We start from the raw sequence: 26,129 nt of genomic DNA on the forward strand, positions 1-26,129 counted from the left end.
GCCGATCCTAAATGGCCGACCCCTTATCTTGAGACTATGACCTCTAGTTCTTGACTCTCCAGCCAGGGGAATTAGCCTCTCAGTATCTACCCTGTCAAGCCGTCTAAGAAATGTATATGTTTCAATGCGATCACCTCTCTTTCTTCTAAACTCCAGCGAATATAGGCCAATTTTACAGAATATCTCCTGATAGCAGCAAGAACTCCTTACTCTTATATTCCAACGCCCTTGCAATAAAGACTAACATATCATTTGCCTTCGTCACTCTCGTTAGACACTCGGTAGCTCACTATTTCCAGTATGTTTTTCGTCCATTCCTTCTACGGGTAAAAGAAATGAACGTTGAAAACAATTTATTCTAATTACACCTGTTTATGTTTTGGAAACAATACCCAGCTGAATTGCAACGCATTCGTTTGTAAACTTTGAGTTTCTGAAGCAAGCAAATTAATACAAACACTGAATTGCGATGGCTGGGAATCAGAACCCGGGTCAACTGCTTAAAAGGCAGCTATGCTCACCACTATACCACCATCGCTAACTAGCAACAACAATTAAATAGTTCCTAAACATCAGACCCTGAACACACACTCTCGGCTGTTGGATTCTGTTCCTCATTTAAACTGGTTTCTGACGGATCCTTTCTCGCTCTGTTGCAGTTCCCGTTTCCGTCCAGTAGATGACGCCAAGCCCCAATCAATGGAAATTACACAACAGCCAGTAATTCTTCACCTGATATCGGACTGAAGAGATCCTCGATACCTGCAATACTTGACCAGCTGCACGCACATTTTCCGGCAGCTCACATCAGCCACTGGGTAAAGTTAAATAATTACATTAAATCATTACGGAGACCCAACTACCAGCTGGACACGAATGGCAGCTTAATATTCAAGTCCATATGATCTTTAGAAAGGACAGAGAAGTAGGAAAAGGAAGAGGAGTAGCAATATTGCTAAAGGACAATATTACAGCAGTTGAAAGATGGAATATCAGTGAGGGTGAGCGGGCAATGTAAACACTCTGAGAGACCCATGGAGAGCAAGGTTCGTGTAGTTGATGCAATATGTTTGGATTTTCCGAAGGCCTTCGATAAGGCACCGCATTGTTGACTCGTGGCTAAGTTCAGAGCAGGTGGAGTCAGGGGACAGATGGCAGAATGGTTTGCAAGCTGGCAACAAAACAGAAAACCAAGAATAGAGGTTAAGGGTAGTTACTCAGATTGGCAAAAAGGTGGGAAGTGGAGTTCCACAGGGATCGGTGTTGGGACCACTGTTGTTCACAATTTACATTAACAATTCGGGACTCGAGAATCGGAAGTACAATTTCTAAGTTTGTGGACGAAACCAAATTGGGGGATGTAGTTAATACAAAGGAAGAATGTGTCAAAATGTAAGAGGACATTAATAAACTTGCAGAATGAAGAATAAGGAGATCACATACCAATTGGATAATAAGAGTCTAATCGGGATAGAGGAGCAAATGGATCTCGCGGTATAGATGAACAAATTACTGAAAGTAGCGATGCTGGTCATAAAAAGGCAAATCAAACACTAGGATTCATTTCTAGACAGATAGAATTGAAAAGCAAAGAAGTTTTGTTGAACTTGTAAGGGACCTTGGTTGGACCAAACTTGGAGTAATTTGCACAGTTCTGGTCTCCAATTATAGAAAGGACTTAGAAGGTGCAAAAAGATTCTCATGATACGAGAAATAAAAGAATATTCTGACGAGGAAATGCTGAACAGACTGGGGGTGTTTTCACTAGAAAAGAGAAGGCTGAGGGGTGTTCTGATCGAGGTCTTACAGTGGGGTTTCATAGGGTAGACAGAGAGAAAATGTTTCCACTTGTCGGGAGTCCAAAACTAAAGATAATAATTATAAAATAGAAAATAGTCGCGAATAAATCCAATAGGGAATTCAGGAGAAAGTGCTTTACCCAGAGAGTGGTAAGAATGTGGAAAACACCAACGCAAGGAAGAGTTCAGACGAATAGCACAGGTGCATTTAAGGGGAAGCTAGATGAACACATGATGGAGAAAGGAATCGAAGAGTATTCTGATCGGGTTAGATAAATTAGGGAGGGAGGAGCCTCGTGTGGAGCATAAACACCGGCATCGACCAGTTGGGCCGAATGGACTGTTTCTGTGCTGCAGTTGCGATGTAACTCGATGTAAAGGCTCTTTTCAGAGCCACCGACTGTATCTGTGAAAGGGCTGGTTCCTGGCTGGACGGAGACGCTGATATCCTGGTACTGGTGCTGCTTTATTCTCGTTGTAGGCGAGATGAGGTATTAATGGGACTGGAGTCGGGGCACCGACCACATGCCGGTAATTTGAACGGTAACTTTTGGACCCCAGTCCACACATCACCAGATTTCTTGTATTTATTTAAACTACTTGTCATGCTGGGCTCGTAAAGCATCACCAGAACAGCTCGACTAACCTTTCTACATCTGCGGCATTCAGCGCTTCGCTCCGTTTCTGTTCTATTTTGTTGGATTATTTACATAACGCATCAAACTCACTGGGGAATCAATGATATCTAACTCTGTACAGAAACAAGTAACAGTGAACGGCCTGGTGCCCAGGAGATCAGAAATGTTACTCGCCTTTCGCCTTGTTGACTAGTAAACCGTGTTTCGAGTCCACCTACCCGCTTTGGTTCCATATGGGGGATTAAACAGAGAAAGCGGGAGGGGAGGAGACAGAGTGACAGACAGGACAGATGGCAGACTCTGATCTTCCAGCTCCACCTCCAGTTCGCTCCGACCACCGATTTCTAACGATAATAGAACCGAAACACAGCGCTCCGCACAAACCCTTACAGACTCGGGCTTCATATTCAAAGATTCCCAGAAACGCGGAGCTTTCAAATAAACCCCGTTACAATGAAAAGTCAGTAAGATTCCTGCCTGAATACAGTCCATTCAATAACAAGTCAACTCGGCTCCTCCATTACAGTCTGTTTCCCTGTTCTATCTCCCCACACATCCCCTCCCAGACGGGTTCAGCTGTTCACAAACACCTCACAAACATTTGGAGAATCTCATGTGTTCGGGTTTGAGTTATGACGCGGAGTTTCTCCACCAGTGTTCCGCTCTGACAGAGACTCCCACCCCGTATCTGTGAAAAGATTATGACCATGAACTGGGACTGGAGCCGAAGACATCCCCAGTTGCAGTGAGGCCCGGCCCGGACATCTCTTTCTTTCGGTTTAATATCAGACAGTATCCCACCTTCATGTCCGTACTAGAGAGAGAGAGACTGTCAGTCTTACACGTCCTATCAGTGTGTTCATATCACGCTCTGTTGTCGTATCCAGCCCTCAGATACAGCACCAGAGAGAGAGAGAGAGGGCGACAGACACGTTGAGAGACAGCGCGGAGACACAGTGCCACGGTACCAATTGAAGACTGACATGCAAAGTCCCGTTCTTTCCAGAAAGATCCCATTGGAGAGACAGAAGATGCAATCTCATCTCTCATTGATCTTGTACCAGATGCAGACACATTATTAATTCCACAGTCAGGGACAGTGCAGAGAGTGACAAAAACAATGGGTCACATTTAATCCTCTTTTGCCTGTTGCACTATGTTTGATTTTGCAGCTCATGGTCGTTCGGTACTAAACTCTTTAACCGCGCGTTTCACTCTGATTAAGTTAATCTGGGACTGTTGCCGTCAGATATTAATCCTACATGGTCCCAGCAAACACACCGCCTCACTCTTTCCTCCAATGTTTCTGCAGGATTGGTTTGAGAAATCCTCCCTCCAGTTTCTTCCTCAAACGTCAGTTTTATCAGTAAAGAGCACAAGAATGAACAGAACCCATTGGCTCATTCCACAGCCGCCCACTTTATCTCTGAAAGGCTCTTTACCATCAAAAGATACCGAGAGAAACAGCAGGGATGGAAACATCCAGTTTAATGGTTGGAGATTGTAAAGTCAGTCTGGATTCCAGCGTTCGGCACTGGTGGAATCCCATCTGTTTCCCATTCTGGTGCCTGTTCCTGCACTGCCTGTGGACCCCATTCCCTCTGACCTTTCCCCCACTTCCTTTGCTCAGACTCTGAAAAAATCCAATTGGGGAAAGTTTCCATCGATTTTTGTATTGGGAAAAAAAGAGATATCTGCGCATGCGTGATTCAGCCCCGCCCCCAGCGCTGCTTGCTGGTGAGCAGAAGAGCGCATGCGCGCTCCCCCCCCCGCCCTCCCCCAGCTCGGCCTGTGGGCGCCATTCCCTCAGTGAGCGGAAGAAGATGGTTAAAAACAGCCGGGAATGGAGAGATCACGGCCCCCGGGGGAAGGGAGCAAAGAGCAGCCTCGTTACAGCAGCTCATCGCTTCGGGACCGTGTCCGCAGATGGGCTCAGAGATCGGCATTGAGTCCGGGGGCTGTTTGTAAGAGGCGGAGTGGATCAGGAACTGGTCCCGGAACATGGAGTGAGAGGGGGAAGGGAGAGGGCATTCTCGGGCTGTGTGTGTCCAGGGTGTGTCCAGGGGAAGGGAGAGAGAATGGGAAGATCCTGATATTTAAAACCATTGCTGCTTTCTCTCCCCAAACCAGTGGGGAATGTTCCTGGTTTAGTTCCAGTCTCACCCTGTTTATTTTTATTGGACAGTGAACAGTGGAAACAGAGCCGGACAGTAAGGATGTGGGGAGTTATACAAAGAGCATCTATTGCAGGCACCAGGTGAGAAGTGTGAAGGACACATTTTAAACAGTGGCTGTTTGCTTTCAGTTGAACGGTTAGTCCCATGGGAGAGGGGATTAGAAACCTGACCTGTGCAAATGTCTCTGCCCCATCGGGTAATCCCATTCATGGATCAGTGCAGGGGTTGGGTTGTGTCTGGATGTCACTAAATTGTTTTAAAATCGCCCAACACACCTGCTGAACAGAAGCTGAGTGCTGCAGCACTGCAGTGGAGTCAGACACTGACACTCTTTGTATCACTGGTTTTCATTTGTGGATGTTCAAAATAATTATTAACAGAGATATTAAACTGATCACTTTTGTATTTTCTACCTCACCTGTTCTTGAGTTGCAATAAATATGTCTCTTTCTACAGGCAAACCCTTGAAGGATCTGGAATGAATGTGAAGTTTCCTGCACCCGAGGCAAAGGAACAGTGCAGCCAGCTCCTTCTCACACACAGTAGGTATATTATCACTCACAGAGCACAGAGATACAGACAGGTCATCAGGTCCACAGTCTCAGACAGCAGAAGTGGTCAGTCCCACACTGATCCCAGGTGCCAGAGACACATTTTCAATCCAACAGTCAAACAGAGCAGGTGAGGCAGACGCTGTTTCCATTTCCCCCGAACTCAGTCCCGCTGACAGGAAGATACAAAAATCCCAGTCCAAAGTCACGCTTTCAGGTTGTCCATTTCACAAAAGGGCAACATTAGCCATGGATTAAATACCAGATACCCCGAGATTCAAATTGAATACTCGCCCAGAACTCTGACAAAACACGTGAGTATCCATCCGAAGAGCTTATCATGAGATACAAATTGCAAGTCTAAAACTCATGTACAGTATCAGATTGAGAAATGCTGTGACAGTGTAACCTGAGAAACAGATTCGATACCAGTTTATAACATACTCATGTTGTGAGATTTAAATATACAGCATCAATTCTATTAGCACAGACTGAAAAACACATTACACATGAGTCCAAAAATCTTATCAAATAAAATTTAAAGATGCAGTATCAATTCGTTTAGTGCAGCCTGATCTACACATTAAATACCAATTCAAAAATGTCACCATATCAGTATGAAAGATAAATTATTATTCACAATGTTAGTCACAGAGATACAGATTTACTAGGAGTACAAAAAGCACACAAATTATCTGATTAAAACCTCCAGCATCAAATCCTAAAGTTTATCCATATTTACTAATTAAATAATGAGCAAAACTATTTCAATATTAAGGTATTAAAGCGACAATATTGAACGCGATAATGTAATCTGAGAGAAAAGTTATATACAGCTACAGAATGAATCTCACACACAGATACAGTACGGAGACACACAGACACAGAATGAATCCCACACTCACATACCATACCAGAGACTGACAGATACAGAATGAATCCCACACTCACACAAAGCACCAGAGACTGACAGATACAGATTGAATCCAACACTCACATACAGCACCAGAGACTGATAGATACAGAATGAATCCCACACTCACACATAGTATCAGAGACTGAGAGATACAGAATGAATCCCATACTCACACATAGTATCAGAGACTGACAGATACAGAATGAATCCCACACTCACATACATTATCAGAGACTGACAGACACAGAATGAATCCCACTCTCACACACAGTATCAGAGACTGACAGATACAGAATGAATCCTACACTCACAGACAGGATCAGAGACTGACAGATACTAAATGAATCCCAAACTCACACACAGTACCAGAGACTGACAGATACAGAATGAATCCCACACTCACCCACAGTATCAGAGACTGAAAGATACAAAATGAATCCGACAGTCACACACAGTATCAGAGACTGACAGATATAGAATGAATCCGACACACACAAACAGTATCAGAGACTGACAGATATAGAATGAATCCCAAACTCACATATTGTACCAGAGGCTCACAGATACAGAATGAATCCCACACTCACAAACAGTATCAGAGACTGACAGATATAGAATAAATCCCACACTCATACATAGTTCCAGAGACTGACAGATACAGAATGAATCCCACACTCACACACAGTACCAGACACTGACAGATACAGAATGAATCCCACACTCACACACAGGACCAGAGACTGACAGATGCAGAATGAATCCCACACTCACATACAGTACCAGACACTGACAGATACAGAATGAATCCCATCCAAACATGGAGTAGGAGAAACTGCATATCTGGAAATAATTCAACACCCACACACAGTACGAGAGAATGTATAAACAGAATGAATCCCACAGTCAAATAGAGTACCAGGGAGTGACAGATGCAGCATGAATCCCACACTCGCACGCAGTACCAGAGACTGAGAGATAAAAAGTGAATCTCATAGCCACCTGCATTAGTGCAGGCTGAGTTACAAATTGCATACCAGAGCAAAAATCTCACAGTTGCTGATTGAAAGTTACCATCTCAATTCCATCAATGCAGGCTTAGTTACACATTCGGTACCAGTCCAAAAATCTCACAGATTCAGATTGAAAGATACATTATCATTTCCATTAGCGCAGACTGATCTGCATATTAGTTACATTGGTAAATACACATCGAGAATTATAATGAAATAAACAGTCTCAATCCCATTGGTCCAGACTGAGCTATACATTACATACTCGCCCAAATACCTCATAAATGTTCAGACTGGAAGATACAACTTCAATTCTATTAGCTCACCCTCAGCTGTATATTACACACCAGACTGAAAATCCCATAAAATATTAGACTGAAAGATACAGAATCGATTCCAAGAGAGCAGACTGAGCCACACATGATATAGCAGTCCAAAAATCTCATACAGAATCAGAATGAAAGATTCAGTATCACTTCCATTATTGAAGACTGAGCGACATATCACACACCAGTCCAAACATCTCACACAGTGTCAGACTCAGATAGAGAATTAATCCAATTATTGCAGACTGAACGACACATTACAGACCAGTCCAGTCATTTCACTGTGAACATTTTGAAAGGTACATTATCATTCACAATAGAGTTCAGAGATTAAGATGTAATACGACTCCAAAACTCACACACATAGTTTGATTAAAGAAAATCGAAAAGTAAACCCTGTTTACAAATTAAATACTCGAAAAAAACAGTATATATTTTAAAGTATTAAAGATACAGTTTCAAATAAGATACTGCAAACTGAAATAAGAATATGGAATGAATTCAGACTTGCACATTGTCTCAGAGACTGAATTACAGCATGAATCCCACACTGAGATAAAGAAGCAGAGAATGGCAGACACAGAATGAATCCCACACTCACAGACAGCACCAGAGACTGACAGATACAGAATAAATCCATTGCTTATATATCGTACCTCTGAGACTGACAAATGCAGAATATACCCCATGCTCACAGTCAGTACCAGAGACTGACAGATATGGAATGAATCCGACACGCACACACAGTACCAGGAACAGAATGAATCTCATTCACGCACAGTACCAGGGTCTGACAGATACAGAATGAATCTCACACTCACACACAGTACCAGAGACTGACAGATACAGAATGAATCTCACACTCACATACATTATCAGAGACTGACAGACACAGAATGAATCCCACTCTCACACACAGTATCAGAGACTGACAGACACAGAATGAATCCCACACTCACATACAGTATCAGAGACTGACAGATACAGAATGAATCCCACACTCACACACAGTACCAGAGACCGACAGATACAGATTGAATCCTACACTCACATACAGTATCAGAGACTGACAGATACAGAATGAATCCCACAATCACACACAGTACCAGAGACCGACAGATACAGATTGAATCCTACACTCACGTACAGTATCAGAGACTGACAGATACAGAATGAATCCCACACTCACACACAGCACCAGAGACTGAAAGATACAGAATGAATCCCACACTCACACACATTACCAGAGACTGACAGATACAGAATGAATCCCACACTCACACATAGTACCAGTGACTGACAGATACAGAATGAATCCCACACTCACATACAGTATCAGAGACTGACAGATACAGAATGAATCCCACACTCACACACAGGACCAGAGGCTGACAGATACAGAATGAATCCCACACTCACACAAAGTACCAGAGACTGATGGATACAGAATGAATCCCGAACTCACATATTGTCCCAGAGGCTGACAGATACAGAATGAATCCCACACTCACACACAGTATCAGAGACTGACAGATACAGAATGAATCCCACACTTACATACACTATCAGAGACTGACAGATACAGAATGAATCCCACACTCACACACAGTATCAGAGACTGACAGATACAGAATGAATCCCACACTCACACACAGTATCAGAGACTGACAGATACAGAATGAATCCCACACTCACACACAGTATCAGAGACTGACAGATACAGACTGAATCCCACACTCACATCGAGTCTCAGACACTGACAGATACAGAATGAATCCCACACTCACATACAGTATCAGAGCCTGACATATTAAGAATAAATCCCACAATCACACACAGTATCAGAGACTGACAAATACAGAATGAATCCCACACTCACATGCAGTACCAGAGACTGACAGATACAGAATGAATCCCACACTCACATGCAGTATCAGAGACTGACAGATACAGAATGAATCCCACACTCACATACAGTATCAGAGACTGACAGATACAGAATGAATCCCACACTCACACATAGTACCAGAGACTGACAGATACAGAATGAATCCCACACTCACATACAGTATCAGAGACTGACAGATACAGAATGAATCACACACTCACACACATTACCAGAGACTGACAGATAAAGAATGAATCCCACACTCACACATTGTACCAGAGGCTGACAGATACAGAATGAATCCCACACTCACACACAGTATTAGAGACTGACAGATACACAATGAATCCCACACTCACACATTGTACCAGAGACTGACAGATACAGAATGAATCCCACACTCACACACATTACCAGAGACTGACAGATATAGAATGAATCCCACACTCACATCGAGTCTCAGAGACTGACAGATACAGAATGAATCCCACAATCACACACAGTATCAGAGACTGACAAATACAGAATGAATCCCACACTCACATACAGTATCAGAGACTGTCAGATACAGAATGAATCCCACACTCACACACAGTACCAGAGACCGACAGATACAGATTGAATCCTACACTCACATACAGTATCAGAGACTGACAGATACAGAATGAATCCCACAATCACACACAGTACCAGAGACCGACAGATACAGATTGAATCCTACACTCACATACAGTATCAGAGACTGACAGATACAGAATGAATCCCACACTCACACACAGCACCAGAGACTGACAGATACAGAATGAATCCCACACTCACACACATTACCAGAGACTGACAGATACAGAATAAATCCCACACTCACACATAGTACCAGAGACTGACAGATACAGAATGAATCCCACACTCACATACAGTATCAGAGACTGACAGATACAGAATGAATCCCACACTCACACACAGTACCAGAGGCTGACAGATACAGAATGAATCCCACACTCACACACATTACCAGAGACTGACAGATACAGAATGAATCCCACACTCACACAAAGTACCAGAGACTGATGGATACAGAATGAATCCCGAACTCACATATTATCCCAGAGGCTGACAGATACAGAACGAATCCTACACTCACAGACAGTATCAGAGACTGACAGATGCAGAATGAATCCCAAACACACATATTCTACCAGAGGCTGACAGATACAGAATGAATCCCACAATCACACACAATACCAGAGACCGACAGATACAGATTGAATCCTGCACTCACATACAGTATCAGAGACTGACAGATACAGAATGAATCCCACACTCACACACAGGACCAGAGACTGAAAGATACAGAACGAATCCCACACTCACACACAGTACCAGAGACTGACAGATACAGAATGAATCCCAAACACACATATTGTACCAGAGACTGACAGATACAGAATGAAACCAACACTCACACACAGTACCAGCGACTGACAGACATAGAATGAATCCCACACTCACACACAGTACCAGAGACTGACAGATACAGAATGAATCACAAACTCACATATTGTACCAGAGACTGACAGATACAGAATGAATCCCACTCTCACACACAGTATCAGAGACTGACAGATTCAGAATGAATCCCACTCTCACACACAGCATCAGAGACTGACAGATACAGAATGAATCCCACAATCACACACAGTATCAGAGACTGACAGATAGAGAATGAATCCCACACTCAAACACAGCACCAGAGACAGACAGATACAGAATGAATCCCACACTCACAGACAGTATCAGTGACTGACAGATACAGAATGAATCCCACACTCACATACATTATCAGAGACTGACAGATACAGAATGAATCCCACACTCACACAATGCACCAGAGACTGTCAGATGCAGAATGAATCCCACACTCACACACAGTACCAGAGACTGACAGATACAGAATGAATCCCACACTCACACACAGTACCAGCGACTGACAGATACAGAATGAATCCCACACTCACACACAGTACCAGAGACTGACAGATCCAGAATGAAATGCACACTCACACAAAGCACCAGAGACTGAATGATACAGAATGAATCCCACACTCACACACAGTACCAGAGACTGACAGATACAGAATGAATCCCACACTCACACACAGTATCAAAGACTGACAGATACAGAATGAATCCCACTCTCACAGACAGTATCAGAGACTGACAGATAGAGAATGAATCCCACACTCAGACACAGTATCTGAGACTGACAGATGGAGAATGAATCCCACACTCACACACAGTATCAGAGACTGACAGATACAGAATGAATCCCACACTCACACACAGTATCAAAGACTGACAGATACAGAATGAATCCCACACTCACACACAGTACCAGAGGCTGACAGATACAGAACGAATCCTAAACTCACACACAGTACCAGAGACTGACAGATACAGAATGAATCCCACACTCACACATCGTGTCAGAGACTGACAGATACAGAATGAAATGCACACTCACACAAAGCACCAGAGACTGAATGATACAGAATGAATCCCACACTCACACACAGTACCAGAGACTGACAGATACAGATTGAATCCTAAACTCACATACAGTATCAGAGACTGATAGATACAGAATGAATCCCACAATCACACACAGTACCAGAGACCGACAGATACAGATTGAATCCTGCACTCACATACAGTATCAGAGACTGACAGATACAGAATGAATCCCACACTCACACACAGTACCAGAGACTGACAGACACAGAATGAATCCCACACTCACACACATTACCAGAGACTGACAGATAAAGAATGAATCCCACACTCACACATGGTACCAGAGGCTGACAGATACAGAATGAATCCCACACTCACACATGGTACCAGAGACTGACAGACACAGAATGAATCCCACACTCACACACATTACCAGAGACTGACAGATATAGAAGGAATCCCACACTCACACATGGTACCAGAGACTGACAGACACAGAATGAATCCCACACTCACACACATTACCAGAGACTGACAGATATAGAATGAATCCCACACTCACACACATTACCAGAGACTGACAGATATAGAATGAATCCCACACTGACGCATTGTACCAGAGACTGAAAGATACAGAACGAATCCTACACTCACACACAGTACCAGAGACTGACAGATACAGAATGAATCCCACACTCACACACAGTACCAGAGACTGACAGACACAGAATGAATCGCACACTCACACACATTACCAGAGACTGACAGATATAGAATGAATCCCACACTCACACATGGTACCAGAGACTGACAGACACAGAATGAATCCCACACTCACACACATTACCAGAGACTGACAGATATAGAATGAATCCCACACTCACACACATTACCAGAGACTGACAGATATGGAATGAATCCCACACTCACACATGGTACCAGAGACTGACAGATACAGAATGAATCCCACACTCACACACAGTATCAAAGACTGACAGATACAGAATGAATCCCAAACTCACACACAGAACCAGAGACTGACAGATACAGAATGAATCCCACACTCACACATAGTGTCAGAGACTGACAGATACAGAATGAAATGCACCCTCACACAAAGCACCAGAGACTGAATGATACAGAATGAATCCCACACTCACACACAGTACCAGAGACTGACAGATACAGATTGAATCCTAAACTCACATACAGTATCAGAGACTGACAGATACAGAATGAATCCCACAATCACACACAGTACCAGAGACCGACAGATACAGATTGAATCCTGCACTCACATCCAGTATCAGAGACTGACAGATACAGAATGAATCCCACACTCACACACAGTACCAGAGACTGAAAGATACAGAACGAATCCCACACTCACACACAGTACCAGAGACTGACAGATACAGAATGAATCCCAAACACACATATTGTACCACAGACTGACAGATACAGAATGAAACCAACACTCACACACAGTACCAGCGACTGACAGACACAGAATGAATCCCACACTCACACACAGTACCAGAGACTGACAGATACAGAATGAATCACAAACTCACATATTGTACCAGAGACTGACAGATACAGAAGGAATCCCACTCTCACACAAAGTATCAGAGACTGACAGATACAGAATGAATCCCACTCTCACACACAGCATCAGAGACTGACAGATAGAGAATGAATCCCACACTCAAACACAGCACCAGAGACAGACAGATACAGAATGAATCCCACACTCACACAATGCACCAGAGACTGTCAGATGCAGAATGAATCCCACACTCACACACAGTACCAGAGACTGACAGATACAGAATGAATCCCACACTCACACACAGTACCAGCGACTGACAGATACAGAATGAATCCCACACTCACACACAGTACCAGAGACTGACTGATCCAGAATGAAATGCACACTCACACAAAGCACCAGAGACTGACAGATACAGAATGAATCCCACACTCAGACACAGTATCTGAGACTGACAGATATAGAATGAATCCCACACTCACACACAGTATCAGAGACTGACAGATACAGAATGAATCCCACACTCACACACAGTATCAAAGACTGACAGATACAGAATGAATCCCACTCTCACAGACAGTATCAGAGACTGACAGATACAGAATGAATCCCACACTCAGACACAGTGTCTGAGACTGACAGATATAGAATGAATCCCACACTCACACACAGTACCAGAGGCTGACAGATACAGAACGAATCCTAAACTCACACACAGTACCAGAGACTGACAGATACAGAATGAATCCCACACTCACACATAGTGTCAGAGACTGACAGATACAGAATGAAATGCACACTCACACAAAGCACCAGAGACTGAATGATACAGAATGAATCCCACACTCACACACAGTACCAGAGACTGACAGATACAGATTGAATCCTAAACTCACATACAGTATCAGAGACTGATAGATACAGAATGAATCCCACAATCACACACAGTACCAGAGACCGACAGATACAGATTGAATCCTGCACTCACATACAGTATCAGAGACTGACAGATACAGAATGAATCCCACACTCACACACAGTACCAGAGACTGACAGACACAGAATGAATCCCACACTCACACACAGTATCAGAGACTGAGAGATACAGAATGAATCCCACACTCACATACATTATCACAGACTGACAGATACAGAATGAATTCCACACTCACACACAGTGTCAGAGACTGAGAGATACAGAATGAATCCCACACTCACATACAGTATCAGAGACTGACAGATACAGAATGAATCCCACACTCACACACAGTATCAGAGACTGACAGATACAGAATGAATCCCACACTCACACACAGTACCAGAGACTGACAGATACAGAATGAAATGCACACTTCCACAAAGCACCAGAGACTGAATGATACAGAATGAATCCCACACTCACACACAGTACCAGAGACTGACAGATACAGAATGAATCCCACACTCACACACAGTATCAAAGACTGACAGATACAGAATGAATCCCACACTCACACACAGTATCAGAGACTGACAGATATAGAATGAATCCCACACTCACACACAGTATCAGAGACTGACAGATATAGAATGAATCCCACACTCACACACAGTACCAGAGACTGACAGATGCAGAATGAATCCCACACTCACACACAGTATCAGAGACTGACAGATATAGAATGAATCCCACACTCACACAAAGCACCAGAGACTGACAGATACAGAATGAATCCCAAACTCACATATTGTACCAGAGGCTGACAGATACAGAATGAATCCCACACTCACACACAGTACCAGACACTGACAGTAACAGAATGATTCCCACAGTCACATACAGTACCAGAGACTGACAGATGCAGAATGAATCCCACACTCACACAGAGTACCAGACACTGACAGATAGAGAATGAATCCCACACTCACACACAGTATCAGAGACTGACAGATACAGAATGAATCCCACTCTCACACACAGTATCAGAGACTGACAGATACAGAATGAATCCCACACTCACACACAGTGTCAGAGACTGAGAGATACAGAATGAATCCCACACTCACACACAGTATCAGAGACTGAGAGATACAGAATGAATCCCACACTAACATACATTATCACAGACTGACAGATACAGAATGAATCCCACACTCACATACAGTATCAGAGTCTGACAGATACAGAATGAATCCCACATTCATGCACAGTATCAGAGAATGACAGATACAGAATGAATCCCATCCAAACATGGAGTATGAGAAACTGCATATGTGGAAATAATTCAACACCCACACACAGTACGAGAGAATGTATAAACAGAATGAATCCCACAGTCAAATAGAGTACCAGGGAGTGACAGATGCAGCATGAATCCCACACTCACACGCAGTACCAGAGACTGAGAGATACAAAGTGAATCTCATAGCCACCAACATTCGTGCAATTGTAAACAATTTTACAACACCAAGTTATAGTCCAGCAATTTTATTTTAAATTCACAAGCTTTCGGAGATTTTCTCCTTCCTCAGGCAAATGTTTCAAGATCTCCTTGAAGCCTACGCATTTATACATATTGAACAGATAACCCTGCCACGGTAACCTCTGCAAGACATGCCAGATCATCGACACAGATACCACCATCACACGAGATGACACCACCCACCAGGTGCATGGTTCATACTCCTGTGACTCAGCCAACGTTGTCTACCTCATACGTTGCAGGAAAGGATGCCCCAGAGCATGGTACATTGGCGAGACCATGCAGACGCTGCGACAACGGATGAACGGACACCGCGCAACAATCGCCAAACAGGAGGGTTCCCTCCCAGTCGGGGAACACTTCAGCAGTCATGGACATTCATCCACCGACCTTCGGGTAAGCGTACTCCAAGGCGGCCTTCGAGACACACGACAACGCAAAATCGTCGAGCAGAAATTGATAGCCAAGTTCCGCACCCATGAGGACGGCCTCAACCGGGATCTTGGGTTCATGTCACGCTACACGTTACCCCACCAGCGAACAAATGTTATCTGTTTTTAATATAATGGGTCATTTGCTGGCTCTCTCTGCCTTCCGGATGTTTCTGCCTCTCTCTGTGTTTTTTTTTTCTCTTTTTTTTCCCTGTTTGTTTTTTTATTGAATGTGTATTCGGAGGTTCTGCAGGTAACACCTCTCTGTCTGAACACGGTGATTGCCTTGGCAACGGGCAGTTGCAGGGGCAGTCTGTAAACACCATTTATTATTGTTCAATATGTATAAATGCGTAGGCTTCAAGGAGATCTTGAAACATTTGCCTGAGGAAGGAGAAAATCTCCGAAAGCTTGTGAATTTAAAATAAAATTGCTGGACTATAACTTGGTGTTGTAAAATTGTTTACAATTGTCAACCCCAGTCCATCACCGGCATCTCCACATCATAACATTCGTGCAGGCTGAGTTACAAATTACATACCAGAGCAAAAATCTCACAGTTGCTGATTGAAAGTTACCATCTCAATTCCATCAATGCAGGCTTCGTTACACATTCGGTACCAGTCCAAAAATCTCAGAGTCAGATTGAAAGATGCATTATAATTTCCATTAGCGCAGACTGATCTGCATATTAGTTATATTGGTAAATACTCATAGAGTATTATACTGAAATAAACAGTCTCAATCCCATTGGTACAGACTGAGCTATACATTACATACTCACCCAAATACCTCATAAATGTTCAGACTGGAAGATACAACTTCAATTCTATTAGCTCACCCTCAGCTGTATATTACACACCAGACTGAAAATCCCATAAAATATTAGACTGAAAGATACAGAATCGATTCCAAGAGAGCAGACTGAGCCACACATTATACAGCAGTCCAACAATCTCATACCGTATCAGACTCAAAGATACAAAATCAAATCCATTAACACAGACTGAGCTGTATGTTGCTCACCAATCCAAAAATCTCATACAGTATCAGAATGAAAGATTCAGTATCACTTCCATTATTGAAGACTGAGCTGCACATCACATTCCAGTCCAAAAATCTATTGCAGTATCAGACTGATAGATACAGTATCAATTCCTTTAGTGCAGGATAAGCTACATATCACATACCAGTCCAAACATCTCACACAGTGTCAGACTCAGATAGAGAATTAATCCAATTATTGCAGACTGAACGACACATTACAGACCAGTCCAGTCATTTCACTGTGAACATTTTGAAAGGTACATTATCGTTCACAATAGAGTTCAGAGATTAAGATGTAATACTACTCCAAAACTCACACACATAGTTTGATTAAAGAAAATCGAAAAGTAATCCCTATTTACAAATTAAATACTCGAAAAAGAACAGTATATATTTTATAGTATTAAAGATACAGTTTCAAATAAGATACTGCAAACTGAAATGAGAATATGGAATGAATTCAGACTTGCATATTGTCTCAGAGACTGAATTACAGCATGAATCCCACACTGAGATAAAGTAGCAGAGAATGGCAGACACAGAATGAATCCGACACTCACACACAGTATCTGAGACTGACAGATACAGAATGAATCCATTGCTTATATATCGTACCTCTGAGACTGACAAATGCAGAATATACCCCATGCTCACAGTCAGTACCAGAGACTGACAGATATGGAATGAATCCCACACTCACACACAGCACCAGAGACTGACAGATACAGAATGAATCCCACACTCACGCACAGTACCAGAGACTGACAGATACAGAATGAATCCCACACTCACACACAGTATCAGAGACTGACAGATACAGAATGAATCCAAAACTCACAAACAATATCAGAGACTGACAGATACTGAATGAATCCCACACTCACACACAGTATCAGAGACTGACAGATACAGAATGAATCCCACACTCACACACAGTAACAGAGACTGACAGACACAGAATGAATCCCACCCTCACACATAGTATCAGAGACTGACAGATACAGATTGAATCCTACACTCACACACAGTATCAGAGACTGACAGATACAGAATGAATCCCATACTCACACACAGTATCAGAGACTGACAGATACAGATTGAATCCTACACTCACATGCAGTATCAGAGACTGACAGATACAGAATGAATCCCACACTCACACACAGTATCAGAGACTGACAGACACAGAATGAATCCCACCCTCACACACAGTATCAGAGACTGACAGATACAGAATGAATACCACACTCACACAGAGTCTCAGAGACTGATAGATAGAGAATGAATCCCACACTCAAATACATTATCAGCGATTGACAGATACAGAATTAATCCCACACTCACGCACAGTACCAGAGACTGACAGATACAGAATGAATCCCACACTCACGCACAGTACCAGGGACTGACAGATACAGAATGAATCCCACACTCACACACAGTATCAGAGACTGACAGATACAGAATGAATCCCACTCTCACGCACAGTACCAGGGACTGACAGATACAGAATGAATCCCACACTCACACACAGTATCAGAGACTGACAGATACAGAATGAATCCCACACTCACACACAGTATCAGAGACTGACAGATACAGAATGAATCCCACACTCACATACAGTACCAGGAACAGAATAAATCTCTCACTCACAAACAGTACCAGAGACTGAAAGATACAGAATGAATCTCACAGTCACATGACTTCAAACTGAGCTTCACATTCCATACCAGTCCCAAAAACTCATTGGGTCAGATTGAAAGATACAGTATCAATTCAATTGGTGCACCTGGCTACATATTCAATGTATTGGTAAATACTCGTGGTATGCTGAAATAAACAGTGTCAATACCATTGGTACAGACTGAGCTATATATTACACACGAGTCCAAACATCAAATAAATGATCAGACTGAAAGATATACTCTAAATTCTAGTAGCACCGTCTGAGTTAAACATTATATAACAGTCCAACAATCTCATACAATATTGGACTGAAAGATAGATTGCCAATTCCATCAGTGCAGACTGAGCCACACATTACACAACAGTCCAAGAATCTCATTGGCCTATCAGACTCAAAGATACAATATCAATTCTATTAGCACAGAATGAATAATATGTTACTCACCAGTCCAAAAATCTCATGCAGTCCATAATTTCAACGTGAACAGATTGAAAGGTACATTATCATTCACAATAGAGTTCAGAGATTAAATGTAATACTACTCCAAAACTCACACACATTGTTTGATTAAAGAAAATCGAAAAGTGTATCCATATTAACAAATTAAATACTCGACAAAGAACTGTATATACTTTGAAGTTGTGAAGATATAGTTTCAAATACGATATTCTAAACTGAAATAAGAATCGAGAATGAATCTAGAATTGCACATTGTCTCAGAGACTGAATTACAGAATGAAACCCTCACTGAGATAAAGTAGCAGAGAATGGCAGATACAGAATGTATCCCCCACACACACAGACAGTACCAGAGACTGACAGACATAGAATTATGCCCACACTCACATAAAGCACCAGAGACTGACAGATGCAGAACGAATCCATCACTTATATATAGTAGCTAAGACTGACAGATGCAGAATATACCCCATGCTCACACACAGTACCAGAGACTGACAGATACACAATAAACCCCACTCTCACATCCAGTACCAGAGACTGACCTCTACTGGACGTAAGCGAGAACTGTAAAAGAGCGGAACAAATTCACATTATCTGTCGTGGTTGGAGAAGCAGGACAATGTGCAATGTGAGGAAAGTTTCTGTCTGTAACTTTTACTCTCGTATTTTTGCACTTTTTGATCCTGAAAAATGAAGACAATTTATTCATAATAACGTTTTTATTTCACTCATTCAATAGTTGTGAATTTGCCACATTATATTTCACTGTACATTGCGCAGTATTTCTCTCTGATTTCTCAGGACACGGTTTACATTGTTCCTCTACCCCATTTAGGCTCTTAATTTCCAAGCAGTATGTGGCCTCCTTATTCCCTCTTGCGAAATGCAGCACCGCAACCCTTTCGATATTGCAATTCAATGGCCAATTACACAGCCGTTCAGCAAGTTTATTTTGCCGCAGACTTCCTCTGTTTAACTATACCTCCTAAATCATTTACAAGAATTTAACACAGCATTACAACTAATGTTTTTTCCAACAAAATGTGCTTGCAGCTCGACTCCATTCCCAGTTTTTCTAAATCCCACTCGTGCAATATAATGTGAAGAATTAGTTTCTGTTCTGTCCCTCTCTCATCTGCAAACTTCACTGTCCCGGGGTTTGGGGACATCTACTGGCCGGAAGCAGAACTGCAACAGTTCGGAACAAATTGCTGAAACCGGACAATGTGCAGTGTGAGCGTGTTTGTGATTGGTGGCAGCTATTAAATCAGATTTTTTAAACCTGCCCATTAACCTTTAGTGTTTGTTATTGAACAGTAAACAGAGCCGGATAGTGAGGATATGGGGAGTTATACAAAGAGCATCTATGGCAGACATCAGGTGAGAAGGTTGAAGGACACATTTTAAACAGCGTCTGTTTTGTTTCAGTTGAATGGTTCGTCCCAAGGGAGTGGGAAACAGAAATCTGATATGTTCAAAGGTCCCCGCCCCATCGGGTAGTCCCATTCATGGATCAGTGCAGGGGTTGGGTTGTGTCTGTATGTCACTAAATTGTTGTAAAAGAGCCCAACACACCTGGTGTGCAGAAGCTGAGAGCTGCAGGACTGCAGTGGAGTCAGACACTGACACTGTTTGTATCACTGGTTTTCATTTGTGGTTATTACAATGATTATTAACAGAGAGATTCAATTGATCACTTTTGTATTTTCTACTTCACCTGTTCTTGAGTTACAAGAGATACTTTTTCTTCCTACAGTCAAATCCTTGAAGGGCCCAGAATCAGTGTGATGTTTACTCCACCCGAGGCACAAGGAGCAGTCAGTGCAGCCAGCTCCTTCTCACACACAGTAAGTACATTATCACTCACAGAGCACAGAGACACAGACAGGTCATCAGTCCCACAGTCTCAGACAGCGGAAATAGTCAGTCCCACACTGACCCCAATCCAACAGTGAAACAGAGCAGGAGAGACAGACGTAATTTCCATTTCACAACGACTCAGTACCGCTGACCGGCAGATCAATAATTCCCAGTCCAAAATCACACCCAGTATCAGATTGAAAGGCACTGTGTCAATCTCACATTAGTTCAGCCTCAGCTACAAATTAAATACCAGATAGAACTGACACATGGTACTGATTGATAGGTACAGAATGAATCACAACAGTGTACTCCAAGATTCAAATTAAATACCAGCCCACAACTCTCACACATTATGAGTTTAAAGATGCAATATTCATGCCACTATTGTGCACGGAGATACAAATTTGATACCAATTCAGATGTTACCCATATTTGACTCACAGAAATGTCCAAAAAACTCATAGTGTCAGAATGAAATGTAGAGTTTCAATTCCTTTACTGCAGACTGAGGTACACATTAGATACCAGTCCAAAAGTCTCATACAGTATAAAACTGAAAGACACAGTATCAACCCCATTAGTGCAGACTGAGCAACACATCACATACCAGTCCAAAAATCTCAGTGTCAGGTTGAAAGATACAGTATCAATTCCATTAGTGCAGACTGAGCAACACATCACATACCAGTCCAAAAATCACAGTGCCAGATTGACAGATACAGTATCAATTCCATTAGTGCAGATTGAGCTACACATTATAGACCAGTCCAAAATTCGCATAAAGTATCGTACTGGAAGATACAGTATCAATCCCATTAGTGCAGACTGAGGTACACATTATTTACCTGTCCCAACATCACATTGTGTCAAACTAAAAGGCACAGTATCAATTCCTTCACTGCAGACAGAGGTTCACATGAGATACCTGTCCAAAAATCGGTTCCAGTATCATTCTGAAAGATATAGTATCGATGTGATTAGTACAGACTGACCGATATGTTACATACCAGTATAGAAATCTCACACTGTATCAGACTGGAAGATACAGTATCAATCCCATTAGTGCAGACTGAGGTATACATTAGATACCAGTCCAAAAGTCACATTCAGTGACAAATAGAAAGATACAGAATCAATTCCATTAGTGTAGACTCAACTACACCTTACAAACCAGTCTAAATATATTACACAGTATCAGACTGAAAGGTACAGTATGAATTCCATTAGTGCAGACTGAGCTACACATTATATATTGTCCAAAAATCTGATACATTATCACACTGAAACATACAGTATGAATCCTATTAATGTAGACTAAGCTACACATTACAAACGAGTCCAAAAATATCTTAGTGTCTGACTGAAAGTTGGAATGTCAATTCCATTCGTACAGACTGAACCACACATTACACACCAGTCCAAAAATCTCAGACAGTGTCAGACTGAAAGAAAGAGTGTCAATTCCATTCGCACAGACTGAGCTACACCTTACATACCAGTCCAAATATCTCATACCGTGTCAGACTGAAAGATACAATATCAATTCCATTAGTGCTGACTGAGCTACACCATAAATACCAGTCCAATAATTTCGCAGTAAAAGATTGAAGTGAAAATTATCTTCATAGAGATTAAGATATAATACGACAACAAAACTCACACACGTTGTTTGATTAAAACAAAATCCAAAATTTTATCCATATTTACAAATTAATGCTACACAAAAGATTTGCATACATTAGTGAATTAAAGATACAGTTTCAAGCACCATACTGTAGCCTGAAATAAGAATACAGAACGAATCCAGACTTGCACTTTGCCCAGAGACTGAGTTACAGAATGGATCCCACACCGAGACAAAATACCAGAGACTGACAGATGCAGAATGAATCCCACACTCACACACATTCCCAGAGATTGACAGATACAGAATGAATCCCACACTCACAGACTGAACTGGAGACTGACGGATACAGAATGAATATCACGCTCACACACAGTACCAGAAACTGACAGACAGAGAATTACTCTCACACTCACATACAATCTGACATCTACTGGCCATAAGTGAGAACTGTAACAGAGTGGAACAAATTCATATTATCTGTCTTTGTTACAGATTCAGGACAATGTGCAACGTGAGGAAATAGTTTCTCTCTGTAACTTCTACTCTCGTATTTTTTCATGTTTTGTCAGTGAAAAATTAGGCAATTGATTCATAATAAAGTTTTTGTTTTGCTCATTCGAAAGTTGCCCCATTATATTTCACTCTCCATTGCACAATATTTCTGTCTGATTTCTCAGGACACGATTTATATTAATTCAAATAAACCGAACTGAAACACAAATAAAAACTGAGCGCAAATCTGGAAGGTTCAACGGCGACCGTCAAAAGTGAAAGGGACAAAATACAGAAAAAATTAAAACCGAAAATGCTGGAAAGACTCAGCAGGTCCGGCAGCATCTGTGGAGAAGGGAAGCTCGGGTTAACGGTTCAGGACTATGACCCTTCAATAGGTCAGAAAGGTTAATCCGACATAATTTAAATAAGGAACGGGAATTAGCAGAGGGAAAACCTTCCGAAAATCAATTAATTTCACTGAATTCAAGCAATTTTGTCCCGTATCCACCGTACAGATCAGGGCAAATAATAATACAAAGGAACAGAGTTAAATTTAACTTTATGGGGGAAATAAATGAATTTTAGAAGTATTTTTTATATAAATTAAACCCGTTTGTGTTTTGGAAACACTGTCCCTCTGAACATCATCAAATTCGGTTCCAGTCTTGGTGTTTCTGAATTCAGCGTGCTGGGATTCAAACCTGTTGGAATTAACTGCTTGGAAGGCAGCTATACTCACCATTATAGCGCCTTATTTCACTATGAGGGAGAAGTCGAGTGTTTCTGTTGAGTTTCGGACTGAATTGCACGCTTTGGGTTTCTGGCACTTTAATCATAGACAATAAATAGTTCCCAAACATCAGCCCCTGAACAGACACAACAAGCTGGTGGAATTTCTCATTCATAGATATTAAATAAGAGGATGGCAAAAGCGAATAGGAAGAGGTTCGGAAGAAGTCACCAAAACAATTAGGGAAGCAAACAGGAACCAGGAAATCAAATTATCAAGGAATATAAAAAGAAATAGTAAATTATTCCACTGACACAAAAATATCAAAAGGAAAATCAGAACATCTTGAGTGCCACCAAGTGATGCACAAGATAAACTCACTGGTAACGTCAGCGAAATGGCAGAAATGTTGAATTGTTACTTTGCCTCAGTATTTACCCGGGAGATTAACAGGGTGAATGTATTGGAGGAAGAGGTCAATAAAGATATCAAGGTATTTATGTTCGAAAGTGTGGTTAAACTCCTGGTCCAGATAGATTGCATCTGTGCATATTAAATGAAGCAAGGGAAGAGATAGCAGAGGCACTGTTACATGCATCGGAAAAAATCTTCAAAAAAGGAATACTGCCAGAGGACTGGATGACAGCTAATGTGATTCTTATATTTCAAAACAGGATGTAGAACAATTCCAGGGAACATAAGACCAGTTAACTAAAGGTCGGTGGTCGGATTGATCATGGAATCCTTCACTCAATGAAGCAACAGAAAAACATCTAGAAACCGAAAATACAACAAAGAATAGTCAGCACGGATTTCAGAAAAGGAAAGTTTAACAGTTTGGCCAAAGGTTTGACAGTTTAAATTACAGTTCAACACAACTTATCTGCTTGACAATTTTATTCCTCTGGAAATAAACCTCTGTGTTTGCTTTTTATGGCCTTATCATCCTGAGTTGCTCTTTTTCATGATTTATCAATCTCTACCCCGAAATCCCTTTGCACTTCCACCCCATTTATACTCTTATTTTCGGAGCAGTATGTGGCCTCCTTATTTCTCCTCGCAAAATGCACCACCTCACATTTTTTATATGGAAATTCAATGGCCATTTTGACCGCCTTTCAGCAAGCTTATTAAAGTCTTCTTGTATTTTGTTGCATTCTTCCTCAGTATAGGCTATAAACCCGAAATTAATTAAAAGCATTTAATACAGCATTACAACTAATGTTTTGTCGAACAAAATGTTCTCCATTCCCAGTTTTTCTAAATCCCACTCGTGCAATATAATGTGAAGAATTAGTTTCTGTTCTGTCCCTCTCTCATCTGCAAACTTCACTGTCCCGGGGTTTGGGGACATCTACTGGCCGGAAGCAGAACTGCAACAGATCGGAACAAATTGCTGAAACCGGACAATGTGCAGTGTGAGCGTGTTTGTGATTGGTGGCAGGTACTAAATCTGATTGGTTTCTTCAGATAGCCAATCAGAGAATGAAAATAAAAGATTACGTTGCATCACTCCCAATGACCCAATCACAATCATTACCTTCACCCATCCCTCATTAGCATAGGGCTGTGGGACTGCCGATTTAATCCGAGCTCGGAGCGGATTTGGGTCATTTCTGGGTCTGAAATTGAGTTTGAAAATGCCTGAGGACAAGAAAGCAGCTCCCAAAAAGGGCGCCAAGAAAACCTTGAATAAAGCACCAGGCAAGGGCGGCAAGAAGCGGAGAAAGACGAGGAAGGAGAGTTACTCCATCTACATCTACAAAGTGATGAGGCAGGTTCACCCCGACACCGGCATCTCCTCCAAGGCCATGGGCATCATGAACTCCTTTGTGAACGACATTTTCGAGCGCATCGCGGGTGAGGCTTGCCGCCTGGCCCATTATAATAAACGCCACACCATCAGCTCCCGGGAGATCCAGACCGCCGTGCGCCTGCTGCTGCCCGGGGAACT

At 42.1% G+C, this 26,129-nt stretch overlaps 1 long non-coding RNA gene and 1 other non-coding gene across 2 annotated transcripts; one reads left to right on the forward strand and one right to left on the reverse strand.

Annotated features, from left to right (window-relative positions):
* Positions 1-465: 465 nt before the first annotated feature.
* Positions 466-538, reverse strand: trnak-uuu (transfer RNA lysine (anticodon UUU)). Its single transcript has one exon. It is a non-coding gene; the product is annotated as a tRNA-Lys (tRNA).
* A 3,682-nt stretch (positions 539-4,220) lies between these two features.
* Positions 4,221-25,120, forward strand: LOC137307086 (uncharacterized). Its single transcript, XR_010959025.1, has 4 exons — positions 4,221-4,694; positions 5,071-5,156; positions 21,217-21,307; positions 24,850-25,120. It is a non-coding gene; the product is annotated as an uncharacterized lncRNA (long non-coding RNA).
* The last annotated feature ends 1,009 nt before the right edge of the window (positions 25,121-26,129 follow it).

The sequence above is a fragment of the Heptranchias perlo genome, chromosome X (assembly GCF_035084215.1).
Source record: "Heptranchias perlo isolate sHepPer1 chromosome X, sHepPer1.hap1, whole genome shotgun sequence".
Lineage (NCBI taxonomy): Eukaryota > Metazoa > Chordata > Chondrichthyes > Hexanchiformes > Hexanchidae > Heptranchias > Heptranchias perlo.